The 23,157-nt window shown below is 38.5% G+C and overlaps 1 pseudogene; it reads right to left on the minus strand.

The window, feature by feature from the left end:
• Positions 1–1,430: 1,430 nt before the first annotated feature.
• On the minus strand, positions 1,431–6,730 carry LOC137190195 (uncharacterized; annotated as a pseudogene).
• Between the last annotated feature and the right edge of the window lie 16,427 nt (positions 6,731–23,157).

The following is a 23,157-nucleotide window of genomic DNA, read 5'->3' on the forward strand; positions in this document are numbered from 1 at the left end:
AGACACCGCCATACTTCTGCCATCCGGTTCTCGCGCCACGTGACTTCCTCCCATAGTCACGTCCGCATCGCAGACCGACGATGTCATCACATCAGGCCCCGTCACCATCTTGTCGCACACGCGCACACACACACACACACATGCATTCCCCTGCATGTGTCCAACCCTGTACATAGCTGTTTGTGTTTTGTTTGGTAGGATTAGATTTTAGGATAGTTGTTTATTGAATGAAGCATTTGTTAACTTTTTTAATTCTGCTAAATTTAATAAACACTGTTATATCTTTAATGATAAGTTCTTCTGTCATTATTGTGTGTAACATTGTGAAAAGTGGCTGATTGAAGGAGTTAGAGCTCGAATTCACCCTTCTTTGTTCACCCTCAAATGCTGATATCTCTCAGATATTAACATTCTAGGTGAACTCCCATTTATGAGACTACCTTGTTTGGCTATTGGTCCCATTTTCCGGGTGGTGCCCCTTATTTGTTAATTCATATTATATTATATTATTCATATTAATAATTCTATTAATTGTTATAATTAGTTAATTATCCGAATTATTGATTAAGGTTAACAATATATTGATTTCATAATTCATAATTATCTATGGTAATTATAAATTATTGCTAATAACCAAATGCACTACTGCCCGTCCCAACACTACCAAATTTGAAATCACTCAGGTTAAATCTCTAGGAGGAATTTGTTAAAGTACAACACCTGTAAATGGCTTAACCTTGCAAAAAAAAATAGCAAAGTAGATTCAAAATGGCTGCCTTCCTGTTGAACATAGAGTATCACTCCAAGAGGCTTTTTTTTAAGTTTGGAGATGGTACATCTGCCCACTGAATTTTGTATATCTATGTCAAATTTTAAGGTGGGGGCTTTGACATTAAAATTTTCTAGGGGGTGCCTTCGAGCCATTTTGCCACACCCAAACTAGACCCACATCAGATATCAAGTTAAGACACTTCTGATGGATGTCCAAAGTTTTGTTAGTTTTAGCACCTCAAATATGCTAAAAGTAAGTAGGGGGCACTATAGAGCCAAAGAGCCTCGCCCAAGCCCAATCACAATACTAACTGAAATATTTACCAACATAGGTGCAAAGTTTCGTGGAATTTTGTTCATCCTAAAGGCCTCAAACATGTTTGTGAAATGAAAACTGACACACAAAATCCAAAATGGCTGACTTCCTATGGGGTGAAAAAAATGTTAAAATATGTACTATTTCGACATTGATGAGAGCGTTGAACCCACCAAAATTTGTAGGAGTATTAATACTTTACTATTTAATTACCTCGATACTGGGAGCACCACCTCATTTTTTGGTTAGGATTTGTTAGTACCAAGAGGAAGCACTAACCCTTGTTCAACTTAATCAATGAATCATTCAATCAATCAATCAATCAATCAGTTTTTATTTATATAGCGCCAAATCGCAACAAAAGTCATCTCAGGGCACTTTTCACATAGAGCAGGTCAAGACCATACTCTTTAATTTACAGAGACCCAACAATGCCCCCATGAGCAAGCACTTGGCGACAGCGGTAAGGAACAACTCCTCTTAGAACAGCCAGGGAAGGATGCCAACAGGACTGTAAAGGACCGCGAAGGCTCGGCCTGCAACCCAGGGTTTCCTGCGAGATGAGAAAGCACAAAAAACTCCAAGGAAGAAGCAAAGTTAATGACATGCATTGATGTTACATGAATGCATACAGATGGAGAGGAGGAGGAGGAGGAGAGAGGAGCTCAGTGCATCATGGAAAGTCCCCCAGCAGTCTAGGCCTATAGCAGCACCTTGACTGATCCAAGGTGAGCCTGATCGGCCCTAACTATAGGCTTTATCAAAAAGGAAAGTTTTAAGCCTACTCTTAAACATAGAGAGGGTGTCTGCACCCCAGACCGAATCTGGAAGATGGTTCCACAAGAGAGGAGCCCGATAGCTGAAGGCTCTGCCTCCCATTCTACTTTTAAAGACTGTAGGAACCACCAGTGAGCCTGCATTCTGGGAGCGCAGTGTTCTAGTGGGGTAATACAGTACTATGAGCATTTCAAGATATGATGGTGCCTGACCATTAAGGGCTTCGTAAATTAGGAGAAGGATTTTAAATTCTGTTCTAGATTTTACAGGAAGCCAATGTAGCTGATAGGTAAAAATTACCAAATAGACCGAGGTTGGTTGAAGTCAAGCGTCTCTTTAATCCAAACCAAACATATATTGTAGACACGGAGAGTACGGAGAGTCTCCGTGGAGAATTCTGACAAGACAAAGGAAAGACACTAGTATATATTGACGGCCTTGATGCCCTGGGAGGCACCTCTAGTTGTTTACAGATTCCTTCTAACAGCCCCAGACAAAGCTTTACAGAGCTCTCACTTTCACATGATGACCATGATGTCCATATGTCTATTATAGTGTTCCCCTCAAGGCCCTGCCGCCAAATACATACATACATATGACCATATCTACTTAACTAATACATGAATTTTTCTATCAGTAGCGAAGCTAAAATAGGAGAAATGTGATCTCTTTTTCTAGTTTTAGTCAGTACACGTGCAGCTGCATTCTGGACCAGCTGGAGAGTCTTTAGAGACTTGTTAGGGCAGCCTGATAATAAGGTATTGCAATAATCCAGCCTAGAAGCAACAAATGCGTGGGCTAGTTTTTCTGCATCTTTCTGGAACATGATGTGCCTGATTTTTGCGATATTACATAAGTGAAAAAAGGCAGTCTTTGAAATTTGATTTATGTGGAAGTTAAAAGACATATCCTGATCAAAGATAACTCCCAGATTCCTTACGGTGGTGCTGGAGGCCAGGGTAATGCCATCCAGAGTAGCTATATCATTAGATAATGTGTTTCTAAGGTGTTTAGGGCCAAGCACAATAACTTCAGTTTTATCTGAGTTTAGTAGTAGAAAATTGCAGGTCATCCAGGTCTTTATGTCCTTAAGGCATGCTTTGAGTTTGTTTGACTGATTGGCTTCATCAGGCTTCATCGATAAATATAATTGCGTATCATCTGCATAACAATGAAAATTTATGGAGTGTGTCCTAATAATATTCCCTAAGGGAAGCATATACAAGGTGAATAGCATTGGTCCAAGTACAGAACCTTGTGGAACTCCATGTCTAACTTTTGCCTTCATGGAGGATTCATCATTAACATGTACAAACTGAAATCGGTCCGATAAATAGGACTGAAACCAGCTTAATGCAGTTCTTTTAATGCCAATTAAATGTTCCAGTCTCTGCAAAATGATTTGATGGTCAATATCGTCAAATGCGGCACTAAGATCTAACAAGACAAGTATGGAGACAAATCCTTTGTCCGATGCAATTAGGAGGTAATTTGTGACTTTCACCAGTGCTGTCTCTGTGCTATGATGCGCTCTAAATCCTGACTGAAAATCCTAAAATTAACTATTGTTATGTAGAAAGTCACATAACTGATTAGAGACTGCTTTCTCAAGGATCTTAGAGAGAAAGGGAAGATTAGATATAGGTCTATAGTTGGCTAAAATGCCTGAATCAAGAGAAGGCTTCTTAAGAAGAGGTTTAATTACAGCTACTTTAAAGGACTGTGGTACATAGCCTGTTACTAAAGACAGATTGATCATATCTAGTGAAGAAGTGCTAACTAAGGGTAAGGCTTCCTTAAGCAATCTAGTTGGGATGGGGTCTAAGAGACAGGTTGATGGTTCAGCTGAACAAATCATTGAAGTTAGTTCAGAAAAGTCGACTAGAGTCGAAACAGTCCAAATATATGTCAGGATTTACAGCTGTTTCTAAGGTGCCTGTGTTTGGGGAGAAATCGGTGCCTGTTGAGGGCAGGAGGTGGTGAATTTTGCCTCTAATAGTTAGAATTTTATCATTAAAGAAGCTCATAAAGTCATTACTACTGAGAGCTATAGGAATACATGGATCAATAGAGTTATGACTCTTTGTCAGCCTGGCCAAAGTGCTGAAAAGGAACCTAGGGCTGGTTTTATTCTCTTCTATTAATGCTGAGTAATAGGCGGCTCTGGCATTACAGAGGGGCTTCCTATATGTTTAAGGACTATCTTGCCAGACTAAGCGAGATTCTTCCACTTTGGTGGAACGCCAATTCCTTTCCAATTTTTGCGATGTTTGCTTTAATTTGCAGGTTTGGGAGTTATACCATGGAGCTAACCTCTTATGTTTTATTATCTTCCTTTTTAAGGGGGAGATGGAGTTGAGTGTTATTCATAATGAGCCTGAAGCACTATCAACAAGATTATCAATTTGGGAGGGACTAAAGTTAACACAGTCTCAATACTACAGTCCTCTGTAGTATTGAGACATGGCATTGAATTCAGTACTGATGGAATTGCTTCCTTAAATTTAGCTACAGCACTATCAGATAGACATCTAGTGAAGACATTTTTGTCTGATGGTGTGTAATCCAGTAATAGGAATTCAAAAGTTATTCAAAAATGATCTGATAAAATAGGATTTTGTGAAAAAATTATTAAATGTTCAATTTCAATCCCATAAATCAGAACAAGGTCGAGGGTGTGGTTAAGACAGTGAGTGGGATTATTTACACACTGAGAGAAGCCAATGCAGAGCTGAGACTATCATTATCGACGTCCACATGAATATTAAAATCACCTACTATAATTACTTTATCTGTACTAAGGACTAAGTTTGATAAAAACTCTGAGAATTCAGATAGGAATTCAGAGTACGGACCAGGAGGACAGTACACTATAACAAATAGAACTGGCTGTATAGTTTTCCAGGTTGAGTGAGAGATGATAAGAACAAGGCTTTCGTATGAGTTATAATTAAATTTAGGTCTAGGGTTGATGATTAGGCTTGAGTTGAAAATAGCTGCAACTCCACCTCCTCGGCTAGTGTCTCGAGGAATGTGAGTATTAATATGACTGGGGGGAGTGGATTCATTTAGGCTGACATGTTCTTTATGACACAGCCAGGTTTCAGTAAGACAAAATAAATTAATATGATGATCTGAGATTAAATCATTTACTAATACGGCTTTAGATGACAGAGATCTAATGTTCAAGAGTCCACATTTAATTCTCTTATTTTGTTGTACTATTGCAGTAGTGGTTTTATTTTTATTAGATTTTTATGAATGACTCTTCTTTTGTTTACTTTAGATTTAATTGATTTAAGTGGTCGGGGGACAGACAGTCTTTATGTGGTTTTGGGTGGGTAACTGCTTTAATGAAAGCGCAGAGAAGCGTGTAGGACTGCAGCTCTGCTTCCTGGTCTCAACTCTGGGTTGTCATGGTTTTGGTCTACTAATAAACTCAGCCATATTTCTAGATATGAGAGCAGCTCCATCCAAAGTGGGATGTATGCTGTCTCTCCTAATCAGACCAGGTCTTCCCCAGAAAGTCTGCCAATTATCTATGAAGCCCACATTGTTTGCTGGACACCACCTCGACAGCCAGCGGTTGAATTGTGACATGCGACTATACATGTCATTACTGGTCAGATTAGGCAGAGACCCAACAGGAGTCCAACGTTGTTTTTGCAAATGTACACACCGACTCAACATTCATTTTGGTGACCTCCGATTGGCGTAATCAGGAGTCGTTACCGCCGACATGGATGACAATCGTACCATATTTATGTTTATTCTTAGCCAGCAGTTTTAAATTTGACTCAGTGTTGCCTGCTCTAGCTCCAAGAATACATTTAACTATGGCTGCTGGTGTCGCTAACTTCACATATCTGACTATGGAGCTGCCAATAATCAGAGTTAGTTCAGCAGGTGTGTTACTGAGAAGGGAGAACCTGTTAGAAACATGAAGTGGTTGGTGGTGAACCATGGGCTTCTGCTTAGGGCTATGCTTCATTCGGACAGTCACCCAGCCACCCTGGCTTCCCGGCTGCTCGGGAACTACCGGGGGAGTAGGACCTATGCTAGGTCGGTCCGCACCGGATACTGGGGGCTGGCTAACTACATTAGCTACTGATTGTTTTTCCATGGTGCGGAGCCACGCTTCCAATTCACTGAGCCTCGCCTCCAGCACTGCAAATAAACTACACTTATTACACGTACCTTTTTCACTAAAGGAGGCAGAGGAATAACTAAACATTTGACACACCGAGCAAGAGAGAGCAGGAGAACGAGAGGGAGAGAGAGAAGCCATCGCTAACTGCGTAGTTTAAGTTAGCTGCTAATGCTAGCTGCAGAGCTAAAATAACTAACAACTGTGCGATTAGCAAGAAAAGTTGCTAAGAGAGAAAGCGCTAAGAGTGCTTGTGTAGAACTAGCGAAAGTTTAAATATACAGCAGGTATTAACCCACAGTAATGTGAAATATAGCAAAATCAACTGAGTTGAGAGCAGCAACAACGCTATCAGTAAACACAGTCAGCAACTGGAAATGACACAATACGCTTACCATAGCACGTCAGCACCAGAATCACACTCATAATCATAAGTTCTTGTCCTAAACAGTGATCTCTGTTTACTGCAGCTTACTGCAGAGGTCCAGTTTCAAGCGTTTTTTTCGTCTTAAGGAGTTTAGGTTGAGGATTCAGGCTTTGGTTGATTGTAGTAACCTTGTTGAGTGCCGAATAAAATTTAATCTAACTACACTCAAATCTTCAGTGGCGTTTACTTCAAAGTAAAATACTGTACGTGTTTACTTCAAAATTAAAATACTGTATGTGGAAACACGAGATTTGATGTTACAAATAAAATAAAAACAAACTTACTTGTTTCAATAAAAGATTAAATACGCATATACTTGGTTGAAAAACAATTAAAAGAGATGTCTTAAGAATTTTTCTAGAGTTCTGGAGGCCAGCTCAAAGGGAAATCTCTTTGAGGCTCTTTTATATTTCTAGATAAAAACTGGCGCAGTTTGGGTGTGTTTTAAAGGTTTTCACGCCAAATTGTTGGCGTTGGAAATTGTTGTTGATGGATATTCAATTCTTTGTTCTCAGGGGACTTTAGGTGTGGCTGGTGTCTACAGCCTGTGTCTTCTGAAATAAATGAATTCAAATGAAGTTTTTACATGCAAAAATCACACATCAAGACACTGTGACCTAGTATTTCACATTAAAGTTGTACACACTTTCTTTTCATATTGTTCAAGTATGTCATGTTATTTTCTGATTAACGTTCCTGCTGTAACAGAGTGTATGACAGAGTTAAAGCAGCAATTCTGTGAGGTTAACACAACATTCAGAATCAAATATACATTCAACATTAAAGTGCCTTCCTATCTAATGTGCTTATCCATATATGAGTAAAGTTAACACTTATGTAGTTAGATTAAACCTTAAGAAACATATTCAGATATAAATTCAACACAGCTCTTACTTCAATAGACAAAACATTCAATGTGACTATTGTTTAATAATACAAGAAAACTTCAACCTGACACTCAAACTTCAAACATTATATCTTTGCATTCCTATTACTTCCGAAAATTCACTCTTTCAATACTACTACTTATCTAATTTAATTACTAAAATATAATTGTCTATGACATTAATAGATCAAAAGTTAAACACTTGGTGATTTTAAAATACAAATACATAGTTACATACAAATACACATTCATCAACATTTGTCACTAGAGTGCAGTATTGTTGCATGTAAAAAGTCAATAACATCAAAGTTTAATATCTTTTTAGCAAATAGTCACACAAATATGAAAGTTAAACCATTCTTCTTGTATTTACATGACAAATAACATTACATGACTTGCACAATGATTAGATATTTAATTTACATGAAATTCAGGTTTGGCTCAGATTTATAGAGGAGGCTTGAGAAAAGTCCTCAGGAATGTGAGTTAGAGTTTATGGCTTTGGTGTGGTGAGATAAGAGAGTCTGTGTCCCCTTCAAGGTGGGAGTTGTTTGGTCTTTCTCCGGTCAGTTTATGCCTTTACTTCAGGCCATAATTCAAATTATCAATCAGATATGGTTTCTTAGGAGGTCTTTCTGAGTCTGTTGAACATCACTGATCAACCTCTTGAGCTTTGGCAATTTGATTCCGGAGGAGTGGCTGCACTGGGAGTGAGCTCCTAATTACATCTCAAACTTGGACCCAAAAAGTGGAACATTTTACAAATTAACACTCAAAAATCTTCAGAAAGGACTCTATAGAAGAAGTAATATCATTGATCAGCAAGAACAGAAGAGAAAACATCATCTTTGGATATATTTTCCAAATCAAAACAACTAGCTGTCAACTAGTTTATAAAATTGTAAATGGTTTGGCCCCTTCTCCACAATGTAACTTTGTAAGTTCTATTAGATCCTCCAGAATATCCTCTATACAAGATTGTACCATACCATTTCGTCGCACTGTATTTGGGCAGTCAGCTTTCTCTGTGAAAGCCACAGGTCAATGGAATGCCTTACCTGATGATATGAAGAACTGTAGTTCTATCAATACATTCAAGGCCAAACTAAAAACATTTCTAAAGACCAATCAGCTGTGTGATCATTGAGTCTAGTTTGCATTGTCAGTTTCTGATTGACATTGTGGGTGTATGCGATGTGCGTTGTGTGTAGCTTTGTATTTTGTATTTTGTATGGTATACTCTGTGTGTTTTCTTGTTGTTGTTTTTTGTTTTGGTTTTTTTGTTTGTTTTTGTTTGGGTTTTTTTTTTTTTTTTTTTTTGCTTTGTACTGTTTGTTGTTGTGCTGTTGTATGTTTTGATTGTGGGGGACTACAGACGCAAATTAGCTTTGAGCTGACTCCGGTGCAGTGCATCTTTAATGTTAAAACTGCACACTGTCCCCATCAATAAATCAAATCAATTTAGAGGGTTACAAAGGTAAGATCTGCAGGTCGGGGGTCAGTTCTTACCAACTTTGGAATCCAGGCAAGTCTGTCTGTTCTTCTCAGGAATCAAAGATTAGTTAACACAATTAAAGAACAAGTGGTTGTCCTCCTACAATTTCATGAACATCACAGAAATTTTGTTCTAAAATGGCCCTGCGTTTGGGGGCACTATGGAGCCCAGTCATATAGACGTTTGTAATTTTTACCAGTTCTGATGTGTGTGCCAATTTTCTTGAGTTTTCGAGCATCCTAAGCCATCCTCCAGCAGTTAGTGGATAGAAATGAGGCTCTATCTACATTTAAAACATATGCTGCTGCCATTTCGTCCTGCCATGAAGGCTATGGAGTCACACCAGCACAGCTGCTCTCTCTCTCACTCGCTGGTGCTCTCAGCTCTCTCTCCCTCTTTTTCTCTCATCTTTTATAAAAAAGTTGGGAAGCTGACAGCAAGGTGTAACTTTACTTTTAACATTATCAAATGAAGTGAAATGTCCTACCTTCTTCATTGTAATGTCTTTATACTCAGGCAATCACAGCCAAGTGCCCCCCTTAACTCTCACTGCCAGAAGGTGGAGACAAAAGTCCCGCACTCAAGCTTTAAGTGCTTCTTAAAAGGAGTCAGGAGACAGCGACCTGTCATGCTGATCATTGAGAAATGACGCTACCTCCAGAGGATCAGACTCATTCGTCCTTCTGTACAGCCCCATGCATTTTAAAATCCTTCTTAGTGTATGCATACTTATCACAATATCACCACTGTGTTGAATAAAAGCAGAATCTTGCCATGTCTCAACCCAAGCATGAAGTAGAACTTAAAACCATTGGTGTAAATGAGCCGTATTCCTCAATTTATCCATTCTCCACACACCGTTTCCTCATTCAAACATGATTTTCACGTTATAACAAGATTGTATGTCATAATAACATGAAAATATCTATTTATAACATGAAAACATCTTGTTATAACAATAAACTTTTCACATTATAACATGATACTCATCCGTTTTTCTTTTTCTGGTGTGGCACTAATACGCTGCCATACTTAATTAACATTTTCTCATTATGTTGAGAGAAAACGTGATGTTTCTAGCAAAACATTTTTGCTGTTGCAATTTAGTTGTATACATAATAAAAGGGTTGCTATGAACAGCACTTTTTTAGTATTTCCATGGAAATTAAGGATTTACAGCAGGTAACAGTTCATAGGCTTTTTAAAACAACATATGGAGTTCAGGTAACTATTTATCCTCTCTGCATTCAGGGGTTAAAGTGACCACGGTCCACTGGCCTTTCTGGTGTTAAACATGCTTTTTGTTGATACTTTGGACACCTTTAGTGCATTTTCCTCAACATGTTTTACACATCGCTCTCATATTTGAACAAGTAACGGCCAAGCTTTGGGACTGTTCTAAACGTGTAATAGGGGGCAAACTGAAGCATTTAGCTGAAGGTGCTATGCAACCTGCTGGCTTAATGGCATCCTGACAAACAGCTGCTTGTCTTCTGTCAATTATTTGCTCGCTCTTGTTATCTGCCATCATGTCTCCTTATCATTATTCAAACAGCTTATATAAACACCTTTAGCATGACCCTGAAGCTCACCAGGCCATTGAGAATGAGCTGTTCCAGGCAGAGATGCTTAATGGGAGCAGGACTTTTAACAGGTCAGAAGCACTATGAGTTCAGTGGATGACACCCTGAATGAACTTGAGGCTATAACTCATTCACACACAGTGATGGAGTAGGAAACAAAAAGCAACTGAGCTATGAACACTATAGTCAAACAATGGCCAGTTGATAAAAAAAGAGTTATTTTATCAACAATTATGTAATTTAGAAAATTGCTGAATGTTAAAATGTTGGATCCTTGTTCCATGACTGACAATCTGACAAAAAATTGTCTTCACTGCCAGAGAATGGCTATACCCCTCAGTCCATCCATCTATTTGTCTGTCCATCTATGAAAAGGGGCTGATCTATGAACTGCAGTCTCTGATTGTCATAAGTCAATACTGACCAGTGAAAAATTAATTCTAGAATTCTGTCATTTAGTCCACAACAAGAGATCTCACACCTGCTGTCAAGATTGCCATGTGATATATAGATATTGGGCTACCTTAATTGCTTAGCCTGCTGTTACCTCGACATGGACCTGGATAAGGGGCAGAAAATGGATAGATGGATGGAATTGGTAAACTCCTGACTTCTCCTCTATTCCACAAACAAAATTGTCTCATGAATAAAAATGCACTCCATGACTGGATAATAAACAGTGACTTCCATGAACTTCACTGTTGATATTCATGGTCCTACAGGATGAATCCTTTTTTCCGGTGGCCCCCTGGCTTTTCTTGCAGTTCAGGGCTCTCAAGAAACCTGGATTTAAAAATTACTTTTTCATTTCATTTTTGTTTTGCAAATATTAGGAATTAAGAATTAACCGAATAAATCATTTGACACAATTTTGTGTAACTAAACATTATATTAGTGCTATCTCTAGACTATATGATCAACATGTAACAACAGTAGTTCATTTTGTTTTATATTGTGGTGCATAACACTACATCCTCTGCCAGAACCTCATGTGGCTTTAGATTTTTAGGGCCCTATCTTACGCCTGGCGTAAAGCGGCACCAAGCGCAGTGCAAGTGTCTTGGTTATCTTAAGACCGCCACAGTTGTTATTTTCCCGCCCAGCGCCCACATTGTTAAAATAGCGAAGGCACTTGCACCCATCAGTGAGCCCACGGGCATGTTGGTCTAAAAGTAAGGTATATTCAGGCGCATTGTCGGCGCATTGCTATCTTGAGGCAGCAGAGAGCGATTGCGTTATTGACCAACAAAAACCTGGTCTAAAGTCAATGGCGCAGTGTTTCACTGTTATTTTAAGGGCGCATTATCAAGACAGTAATGTGCGCCTACACAGGTGGGTGCACAACATACACTCTTGCTTGTTACACAAACATGCAAAAGGTAACAAATAAAAGGATTACAATGTGAAATATTATTATTGTGTATATAAACATATTTTGAAAAATACATGTCATAATGCTTAGTCATACTATTTATCAGAGTTAACTAATCACAGTGATGACGGATTAAATTGTTTAATTATTTGACCAAATCGTGGCAACACATGTAGGTATTTAAACAACGAATCAGACACAGATTGACTTTCCTGCTGCGTCAATACATGATGACATGAGAAACACATGAGGAAATAAATGCGGTGGGAACAATTCTTAAACTAAAGAAGGAAATAAATCCGCACAGCTTCTAGCTGCTGCCAGCAGCAGGATCAGCACCTTGGAGAGCTGATCAAGACCTGATAACTGTGTTGATGATTCTTTACATGATTAAAATTAATGATTTAATTTTTGAACAATATTTAACAAATATTCTTTAACATTTTTTGAGAGTACAGTCATCAGGTTTCCATACTTTAAGCAATTAAAACCCTGATGATTTGACCTGTTACCCCATGACTGATCAAAACGATTTTAAAAGAAACCAAAGCTGTAATTAAAAAAATAAACCTTTTCAAAAACCAAGCGAAGATAAATTTGCAACAAATTAATGAACAGGATCTTAAACTGGGGGTCTGTGGCTGACCACAGGAGGGTCCAGGCAAGTGAGCAGAGGCAAGTGTGCTCGTTATGGATCGTGCGCTTTCACTTCGTGCACGAGCAGATCTGTTGCCTCTGCAGAGAAGCGCTCCTTCTTATTACTTGGCAAATGCGCTATCATAACAGCAATCTGCCAAGGTGCAAGCGCACAGGGAATGGGAGATGACACTGTGATTGGTTTATTGCATGTTACGCCGAAAACACACCCATGATTAATTAGGAGACTATGGACTACCCCTTTGAACCATGCGCCTGGCGCAGCAACCATTTTACCGCCGCTAAAATAGCAAAAGTGGATTTGGATACACCCTAAATGCAATTGCACCATGCGCACTATGCGCTTTAGATCGTTAAAATAGGGCCCTTAGTCTTATTTCTCTAATGATCTGTGGTGCCTCATCTAAAACATCAAACGAGCAGTCCAATATGTAACCGTGTGGTGTCTGCAGTATTTAGTGGATATGTTGGCCTGTTCCTTTTGCATGATGAGGAATTTACCTGATTGTATCGTCTAAACAGCAACACTCTGTACTTAGGAAAGCAGCCATCTGTTCCAGAGAAATCTGACCTGGACATGATGACCTGGTACCCTAGTCCCTGAGGTCCAGACTCAAAGCTGCTGCCATATTCTGATGCAAATTTGCTGATTTCATTTCATGTATAAAAGTCTATTTCTGGAGGTATTTTAATACCAATGCCAGCGTACACCACAAAAAACTGAAAGCTAATCATTGTTACATTATTTACACATCTACCCTGACTAAATCTATCTATTAGTAAACTGAAAGAAAACAAAAAAAAATATAATTATTTATCACAGTGACATGGATGAAAAAGTATGTAAATTAAATTAAATTAAATTAAATTAAATTAAATTAAATTAAATTAAATTAAATACACACACCTATCCCATGTCCCACTACTCATGCCTGGTGCTAAACATCTCAGTCACCACCTGTATCTCTGAATGGTTCAGCGATCCAAATAGCTCTGGTGTAGCGCTTATTATTTCCCCCATGCTTATTATTGGAAAACTGAGCCAATAAGAGCTTTGCAGGTAGAATTCAGTACATGGACATCATCTTTGTGTTCCAGAGCCAGAACAAAAAGGCAACAAGCATCATGGATGAGACTGACGCACCTGTGCAGGTTGTTGTATGTCAGTTTAAAGAAATATCAACTCTTCAATTATTCATACTTAAACATATACCTTCAGTCACATGCTCTGGCTACCACCACTCCCTGTGAACATGATTTGTAAGAGAGGAAGATAGAATTATTAGTTTTCATGGTTTTCATATATATGAACTAGTTCATGGCCATGAACAGAATATTAATCTCTTAAAATATACACAATCATTTTAAAGGTTGTGATAGAAACATATAGCAGTGAAGCACTTTATTGTAAAAGGGTTTTAATTAGTCACATTTGTTGTTTAAATAACAATTAAATAGCATATGGCATTAATGATTATCACTACCCTCAGCAAAATATTAACATATAGAATGATTTCTTCTCCATGCCTATGAATCCTGCAGATATGCCAGCGTGAACATCAAACCCAGCCTGACATTTCCTCTGGCCCTGATCTCTCTTAACCTGCACATCTTACAGCCATCAGCAACAGATGCTGCTCCACTGTCAAATGGCCTACAAAGCACACTGCACTACTTTAATCCTATGTGTCGCCAGCATTAAAAATTGGATTGAGACGGATAAGATTAGATTATGCCTGCAGGATTTGAAAAAATGTAAAAGCTTCATTTAGGCTTTAACATAATCTCCTTTCACTTCCGGTAAGCATCAGGCCTCCCAGCAGATGCCAGATACACTTTGTATAGATGTTGTCTTATTTTATCTCCTCTTTTTGGATTTGGTCTTTTTTATTATATTGTAGGTATTTGTAGGTTTCCTTTTCATGGGAATTGTGTAGTTTCATATTGGGAAAAGCTTTGGGCGGTTCATAGGGCAAACATTTCTGGAACTTTGACCTGCACAGTGCATGCTCATTGGCCAAAGCTGGTAGCTTTTTTACTGATTTCTACTTCTTCACAGCTAGAAATCTGATTTATATCAAACCCAGCTACATCACATGTAACCAAATAAAAGAGTGCTTTTAGGAAATTGCCTTCTTCTCCATCTGACAGCAGTTTGCACAGGGCATTGTATTGGACTGCAATATAATGTTCATTTCCAGCTAGGTCTGCTCTTAGAGCCACATTGTTTAGTAGCATGTAAATCCTATAAAAGAAGAAAAGTTATGTAAAATGTAAAATGTATGTAAATTATGTTAAGGCTGAAAGATCTAATATAAAACATATTCTAAAAGATTTTATATTAAATTAATAAAAAGTCAAAAATACAATATACAAAGATAAATAAAAACATAAAGAAATAAAAGTTTTATCTGATGGTTTATGATAATCTGATGGTTTATGAACTTGAGAATTATTTCAACCATAAAGTCTGTTGAATCTGACATGTTCTGTTGTTTTATACAAAAGATGTTCATTTTGGATTATATGAATTTAATATTCAAGTTGTTGAGTTAATTAATTAATATTTCACTTTTAGGGAATATTTTTCACTTACAGAGGTTATTAGGTGCCATTTATCACAATGTATACTACAACTGAGATGCCTCCATGAAGTCACTCAACCTCTAGACCCATATGAGAGTTGTGTTGTCTGCCAAATGTGTTGTTTGACCTGCTGGTAGGCATGACCAAGATATCTGCTCTGTGGGGTTCAAGACAGTCTGTTTGATGTAAAGTATAAGAATCCCAATTGGCCTTAATTAAAATACTAAAAACCAAAAAAACTAACAGAGAAACAAAACTTCTCCAAACCCTAACCCTAACCCTAACCCTAAGCCTCCCATGTGTAATGTTAACACATGAAACAATATAGGAAATATAGGAAAATCCATTAAAGGTGTATTCAAGACATTTTTCCTGACTTAGTTAAACATCCATTGTATTATATGGACATGAGAAGACATTTTAAAAAAACGTGATTCAGCCTTATTTCCACATCAGAGAAGGGAAAGAAAGAAATGGAGAAAAAAAATCTTGAGTGGCAAAAAATTCAGGTATGAAGGGGTTAAATACTAAAGATGCATGAGATTTGATGAGCTTTATATTCTATAGTTTTATACAATATAAATGTACCTATGACTTGAACCTATGAATATATATGCGTGGGGTGTGTGTGTTTTCTTTTTGCACCATACTTGTTGAACAGCAGATTAAATAACTGGCAGATTTTAAGCAGCTACAAGAGGCACCAGCAGCTCTAAGTAGGACCCTGTTAAAGTGGCCTGCTGGTAATGCAGTCAGTGTACAGTAAGACAAAATCTCACACACACACATACTGTACACATGCGCCACACACCAGGCAGCCATTTGTCGTTTAGACCGTGGCCAGAGCTCTGGGTAAGATCTTTATCCCTCCCGCTCAATCTGGCCTGCATCTGCCAGGGGGGAATTACACTGATCTACTGTCACACAGTCCCCTACAACTACTACTATTTGCTGCCCATTGATTTTTTTTTTTTTAATTTCGTTTTTACGAGTGAGACATTATCTTCAAAAGCATAAAGAATGGGAGAATATATTCAAACTGCTGTCCAAGCTGAAGAAATTATTCATAGTGCTTGACAAAGACAGGCTATAAGGTTCTACAACAGGAAACTCCTGACAACAGTTTGAGTTTTAAGGAAAACAAGAATTGGTAATGAATGATGAATAAAACTTGTGAGGAAACATTGTGACTCTGATTCTGTATCAAGCACATTTTATCCTGGGCACCCTACTTGAAAATGTATTAGACAAGGTAGACTTATACAGGGATTTGACTTCTTACAGCAAAGAATGATGACAGTGTCCCTGTCAACGCCACAAACTCCACATGTTGGGAAATGGAGAGAAATGGGCTCATGATCATGGCCAAACTTCAGTTGAAAACAGAATTATTCATCCACGCCAATCCCTCAGCCATCTGATAGCAGAGGGATTGGGGTTACTTTTGAGGAGCTTTCCTTGCAGCTCGCTATGAGCCAGGGATAAATACATAAATACATTCTCTCTCCATCTCAGGCTGTTAATCCACCAGCAGCTCAGCCATTTACCAGCAGCACAGGACCTCTCAACCTGAAGAGCAAGCATGCTGCGAGGCAACAGGGGGCAAAGCACAATGTGTGAGTGAGAATGTATGTGTGTGTGTGTGGGTGTGTGTGTAGGAGGGCGCGTGTTAATAGTTGAACAGCTGCTTGTGGAACAAGACTCTGCACACGCATACATACACACACACACAGACTCACACACATACATACACCACCCCCATATGGCAAGGGGCCAGATGACAGAACCTCAGCCAGGGTCACAGTGGGTACTGCCTGATCTGCTTTCAGGGGTCCACTCACCAAAGGATTAAAACCACACTGTTAATGTTTTTGAGTATGTATCAGTGTGTTTTGGGTTTTTGTTTCAGTTTTTGTCTGTTTGCCACAGGGTGTAAAGTGAAAGGGAAGTGTAATTTCAATCTTCCAAAAAGACCCAAAAAACCTGAATGAACAAGGGTAGTATAATTGTTATTACATAACTATTAGTAGTAAAATATAGATCCGTTATTATGGTAAATATAATTCTACATCATGAGATGGATATGGTCATAAAGATAACCTGGAAAACCACTAGGAAGCTTAAAATGAAACACATCCAGAATTTGTAATAAAATTACCAGAGAAAATGTCAGTTTGGCCATTCAAAATTGGATACCTGACAAATCAAGTTACTTCATTAAATTGATGCGAAAATCATATAAAAAATCTAAATTTACTACACAGCAGTCCCGTCGCATTGTAGTATCTATGTAAAAGGTATAGATGTCACACTATAAACATTACTGCACAATTGCTGATGGGTGACAATTTGATTGTGTTTCTGTATATATCACCCTAAAGCCCAGCCCTAATTTCTATATAAGTGTAGGTTGCTCATCATTCGGTTCGTACTAAGTAAAAACATCGTATTCTGCCTTTAACTTCTGGTCCAGTCTGTTTTCATACCCACTTTTCACAAACTTACCAAAAGCTATAAATATGAAGTCGTATGGACTGTCATGAAACTCACTGATTAGACAGTTTTGAGTAACTGTCATCCTCCACCATCAGCAGTGCTGCTTGAAAGTTTATGAACCCTTGAGAATTTGAGAATATGGACAATTATGAGCAGATAAAAACAGGGCTCTTTAGACCCGTTTTTACTTTCACACTTTCTGAAGGATCAGGGAAACTCCCTGCATTCACATGCTGACGTGTACCATGGTTACCAAACAATTTGCTTATACAGATAACTTATTAGATCACTGCTTTGACAGTTCCCATAATAGTACTTTACTTTTGAATTCATGCTAATATTGCATATCGAAATCCTGTGGTGGTCTGTTTTGCTTTCACACCAGACACATATTGCAGCAATTTGTTTGGTCCAGACAGAGTTCAACTGACAACTTTCACATCAGCCTAAACATTTGCTAATTTGGTTCCATTAGCATCCTGTATAAAATTGTGTGACGAATGAGTTACCTGTCAGTCCACCTGACTTCATGTTTACACCTCTTGGTTAGTTTATAATAAGTCAGTTTGAACACAAACTAGACCAGAACTGAAAAGGCAACAATGGATGACTTTGCAGGGTACAGACCAAGAGAATTGAACTGCAGGTGCTAAAGTGATCCTTCAGTTAGTCGCAATGGCTACATGTGATTGAGATTGTTATGATTACATTTTATTCATGTTTTATCTTAAAAATCCCAATTTATTGGTGGATCATTAACATGATCACATGCATGTTGCGATATGAAGATTAAATTAATAACTATTTTGTTACCAAAATGCCAGCAGTTATTTTTGCATGTATAACAGTCAAATCTGATTTAAACTTTGAAAATAATTTCTGAAATAAAAAAAGTACTTGCAAAATACTAGACCATATTTTAAATTCTACTTTAATTTTATATTTAGTACTACTGAGGTATTTAACCGCAGGTGGTTATTGTACAGATCATTGTGATGCCGGGTAAAGTCACATTCCTTCATTCATCTGCTGAAGGGGGAAAGTTTCTAGAAAGTGTATATCCTGCAGAAAATGTGTGTGAATGCTGACAGCTGAAATAAATTGCAAAGCATTGCTGAAAATACAACAGACTTGTTCAGCATGTACAATTTTGCAGAATTTGGCTATCATAGAGTTTACATTTTCAGCTTTCTGAGGCACCTTAAATGGTGCCAATTTATATATATATATATATATATATATATATATATATATATATATATATGTATATGTATATGTGTATATATATATATATATAATATCAGGTTATAATTTTACTTTAGCACCCCTTTTCAGAAGAATTGTATGAAGTAATACACGCTTGTGCAATGTCACGTTGTGTACAACATTCCCAAATTTGGTTTCAATCCAATTCAGTGTTGAGGAGTTATGGCCTCTTAAATACATAAGGCCACACCTTCAAAAGTATGGCAACCAATTACAGACAATCCAGACAATGATATATGATATCGAAAAATGAATTAATACATTTTTTTCTCGGTCCTCTAAATATGGTATGTACCAAATTTGATGAACATTGGATGAAAAATGTGTCAAAAGAAGCAAAAAATTCAAAATGGCGGAATTTTTTTTTTTAGGCACAAATGGGCGTGGCCTATATCAGTCTACTTGGTATGATCCAAGGAAACACTTTGCAAAAACTGTTTGGATAAGCCTCACGAGTCATGAGTTATAAGCCAAAATGTAAAACATATAATAACTGACCATATGGTGGTGCTATATGTCCTGTTTTACAATATGTTAAGTATTTGCAAATGGGTCACCTTTCAATGAAGTTTGAATACTTGAGCACTTTTAGTTTTAGAGATATGAGCTTTAAAATATTGCTCCGATAGACTTTCCATTATAAATTTTAAGAAAAGTAATAGCACAAATATCCTTATGGAGATGTACATTTTGAAAGTGAAATGAAGTTGATACGACAAATCGTGTAGGAGCTGCTTCACAGCTCTCACACAATAATAGAGAGTGAAGATAACAGTGTTCGAGCTGCTTCACAGCTCTCACACAATAACTAGAAAATGCAATTTCTGTAGAAATTGTGTGTGATTGCTGAAAGCTGATTTTGATTGCATTACTGGATGCTGAATACTATTGAAAAATCTACCCAGAATAAAATGAGCTAAGGGTAGAATTGAACATACACCCTCATGTTTGCAAGTCAGACATGCTAAATACCAAGCTAACATGTCTGTTGTACAGGGGAAGTTTCTTTTCAATAACCAGAATGGGTTTCTTTCAAACCAAGCATGTTTATTGAACATGCTGCAGCGTACAAAACAGGGAAAACAATGGAGCTGGCATCCGACATCTTGAGTATACACCTTTTCTTTCTAAAGCTAGCAACAACAACAGGCCAGATAATTTCCTGGAAATCGTCAAAATAAAAGCCATTTAAATAATTTCCATTTAACTGGAAACAAGAAATTTTTAGTATATTCTCCATATAAACATTGAATAATTACTATTTCCAGGTTTATCATGATGTGTACAGTTAATTGTAAATACTGTAAAGAGTGCATTCTACATTTTTTAACATACCAATGAAACTAAACATGAATTGCCTATTTTAATCACTTAAATCAAACAATTCACAACATTCTCCCGCCCAATGAACAACTGTTCATCACTACTCAGTCCATCTCTTCAACTTATTTCTAAAGGATATGTCAACTGAACAGGTCCCTTCAACAAACTGCCGTAATAGTACGAACAGTGCAGGATCGAATGAGTCAATCTCTCCCTGGAAACAGTTCTGTTATCCTGCCCATTTTCCAGGTCTGCCTGGGTATGTTGATCTCTCCAATCAGGACAACACCTCCCACCTTCAACACAGTGGGTACAGGTGACTCACAATTGAGCTGATTTCAAGTCTATCAAGTAGTCCTTCTTCCAGCTGTTCCAAAAGCTGGTTAATAGTCTCTGCCAATACCTCCATCTCCGACTCATGTCCTCTCTGCTCATATTGGTTACCTGAAATGGTGGAAGCACAGTCTTTGGTGGTAGAGAAGTCAGTCTTTTCCCAACCACGAAATGAGAGGGTGTAAGTGGTTGAGGCTCTGAGGGAAACTGTTTTCTTCACTAGCTGTTTCCCCTTTAAAACCCAGTATTTCTCCCTCATCTGCACCAGAGTTTTGTAGGTATCACCCATGGGTGTTGCTCCCTGAAACTAAGATCTGAGTGCTGTAGCCTGCGTCCTACACTAATAAGGCTATTCTCATCCAAGAAAGGTTTCAAGTGTTTGATTTTTGACTCTCTTAATCTGTTGTCCAGATTTCAGCTGACTGATTTCATGGTTGAAGCTATGATCTTGGGTCACCTTCACCCAGTACACTTCTGCTGCACTGAGCTCCACTGCAGTTAGCTCTGCCTGAGTATTTTGACTATAGCGGGCATTAGCTATGAACCTTTTCACCCACGCAGTTATTCTCAGCACTGTTTTCAATCTGCTGTACTTGTCCAGGTCTAATAGTGGCTCAGGCTGTTTGGTGAAGGTAAACTGTACTACAGCCTGAAATTTAGACCTGAGCTCAGTGTTCACCTCATCTGCAACATAGTCCTCATCAGCGCTCTCTGCATCATCAGTTGGTGACTGTGAAACAGGTCCACTCCACCACAGCTGGCTGTGGATGAGGGTTTTGACGCTCGGACCTCTGGTTGGTAGATCAGCAGGATTGGTTTTGCCACTGCAGTGAGACCACGAGTCTGGATTTGTGAGACCTTGTATTTCAGTTACTCTGTTTGCCACGAATGCTGTGCTGTGTATCCAGTGAACAATCATTGAATCTGTCCACATGTTAAGCTGATTTCTTTCCATGTTCAGTGGCTTGAGAAGACTGTTCCCTAACCTTGCTCCAATCAGTGCACCCATCAGCTCCAAGCATGGTAAAGTCATTTTCTTTAATGGGGTCATCTTTGACTGGGATGCGACAAAACTTGTCACAACTTCTCCTCCACTATTCTGTCCTTGCAGATAGGCAACAGCACTGTATGCCTTTTCACTAGCATCACAGTAAACATGGAGGTTGATTGTCTTTGAGTTTGGTTGAATCTCAATTTGGCACCATCTTGGAGTGGCCACCAGGTGTAGCCTCAGCAGCTCTGCACACCATTGATCCCATTGTTCAGCCAAGTCTGGAGGGAGCTGCTCATCCCAACTGATCCCCCTCTCCCACAGTTCTTGAAACAGACACTTTACACTGTTGGGACTCACTAGGGGACCACATGTTTAAAGACCCAAAATACCTGAGACACTGGATGTTCATGCCTAAGGTGTGAAGCTCCATCCATGGATCCAGGTTAACAAAACCAGAGTGCTCCCTCCTCTCTCTCTCTTTCTCCTCCAGCTGCGGCAGGAGCAGCTCCTTGCTCTCTTTCCCTTCACAGCTGGAGCAGCTCTCTGCTGGAGCAGCTTTCTGCTCTCCTGTGTGGCCTGCTCACGGCAGACACACACAGAGCTATTTTCTTTACAGCAGAAGACGTAAGAAACTAACTAACTCAGAAAGTAAGTTTCCTTACTGCTTTCCTAGTCTGCTGGCTGGTTTAACAAGTACAGGAACCACGAAAGAGAGTTAGCTTGTCGCTAACTCTAAACAAAGGAGTGACCTGGGCCCTCTGACCTGCACGGCTGGAATGCCGTCTACCCTGCATCTTTCAGTCTCTTTCACGGATTCACCAGCTAAGAAGCAGAACACCACAAAGCATCTCTTTCTTCATGGACTGGTAACAGCTGGGCATAGTCTAGCAACATAGTGAAGCATAGCACGGATAAGCAAGAATGTTAAACTTAATCAATGTACTGTACATGTATTGATTTGGCTAAGGTTATTCATTGAACTATTGTTGTGATGTCCTTGTTGTTCACAGTCAGGTTACTGCATAGCCAAACCGCTAGGTTAGTGTTAGCATGCTTAACACATATTACACCCAGTAACTAGGCCTTGCATGCAACTAACCTCTTCCTAACCTGGTACCTTTAGCATACACCAATTGGCCTTTAACAGAGAACCACGCAGTTAAGAAGTTTAAAACCTAGTTTTGCAAACTTTGGTTCAGGCAGCACATGTGGTTCAAGACACCACAGGGTCTGGCCTTTTGTCCCTCTGGTTCTCTTTGTCAGCCACATTGTCTGCATGCCATGTTCTCAGTCACCAGGTGACTGCAGCCATCTTGCCATTGTCTTCCCCCCCCCCACACACACACATACACACATACACACACACACACACACATGTATATAGGTACACTTAGATAGATTAATATTGTGTGTGCTATTGATATGGTAATTTTGTTTATAGTTATTAAATTAATTGTTAATCAAAGTTCCAAATTGATAGATTAGTACACTTTGAGACTGAATTGACTATCTTTTTTCCTGACTCCAGGGTGGTGCACCGTTATTATTAATTCTTATTAATAATTTTATTGATTTTAATAATTAATAATTATCTTGATAATCATTAATTATTGCTGATAGCCAAACTTGTAGCCAAGGCCTAACAACACATATGGTGAATGGAGTCAGGAAACCAATAGGATCAAAGATACGAGCTGATGTCTACAGCACATTTCTCTTTGTGTTTTC

The sequence above is a fragment of the Thunnus thynnus genome, chromosome 2 (assembly GCF_963924715.1).
Source record: "Thunnus thynnus chromosome 2, fThuThy2.1, whole genome shotgun sequence".
In the NCBI taxonomy this organism is placed as follows: domain Eukaryota; kingdom Metazoa; phylum Chordata; class Actinopteri; order Scombriformes; family Scombridae; genus Thunnus; species Thunnus thynnus.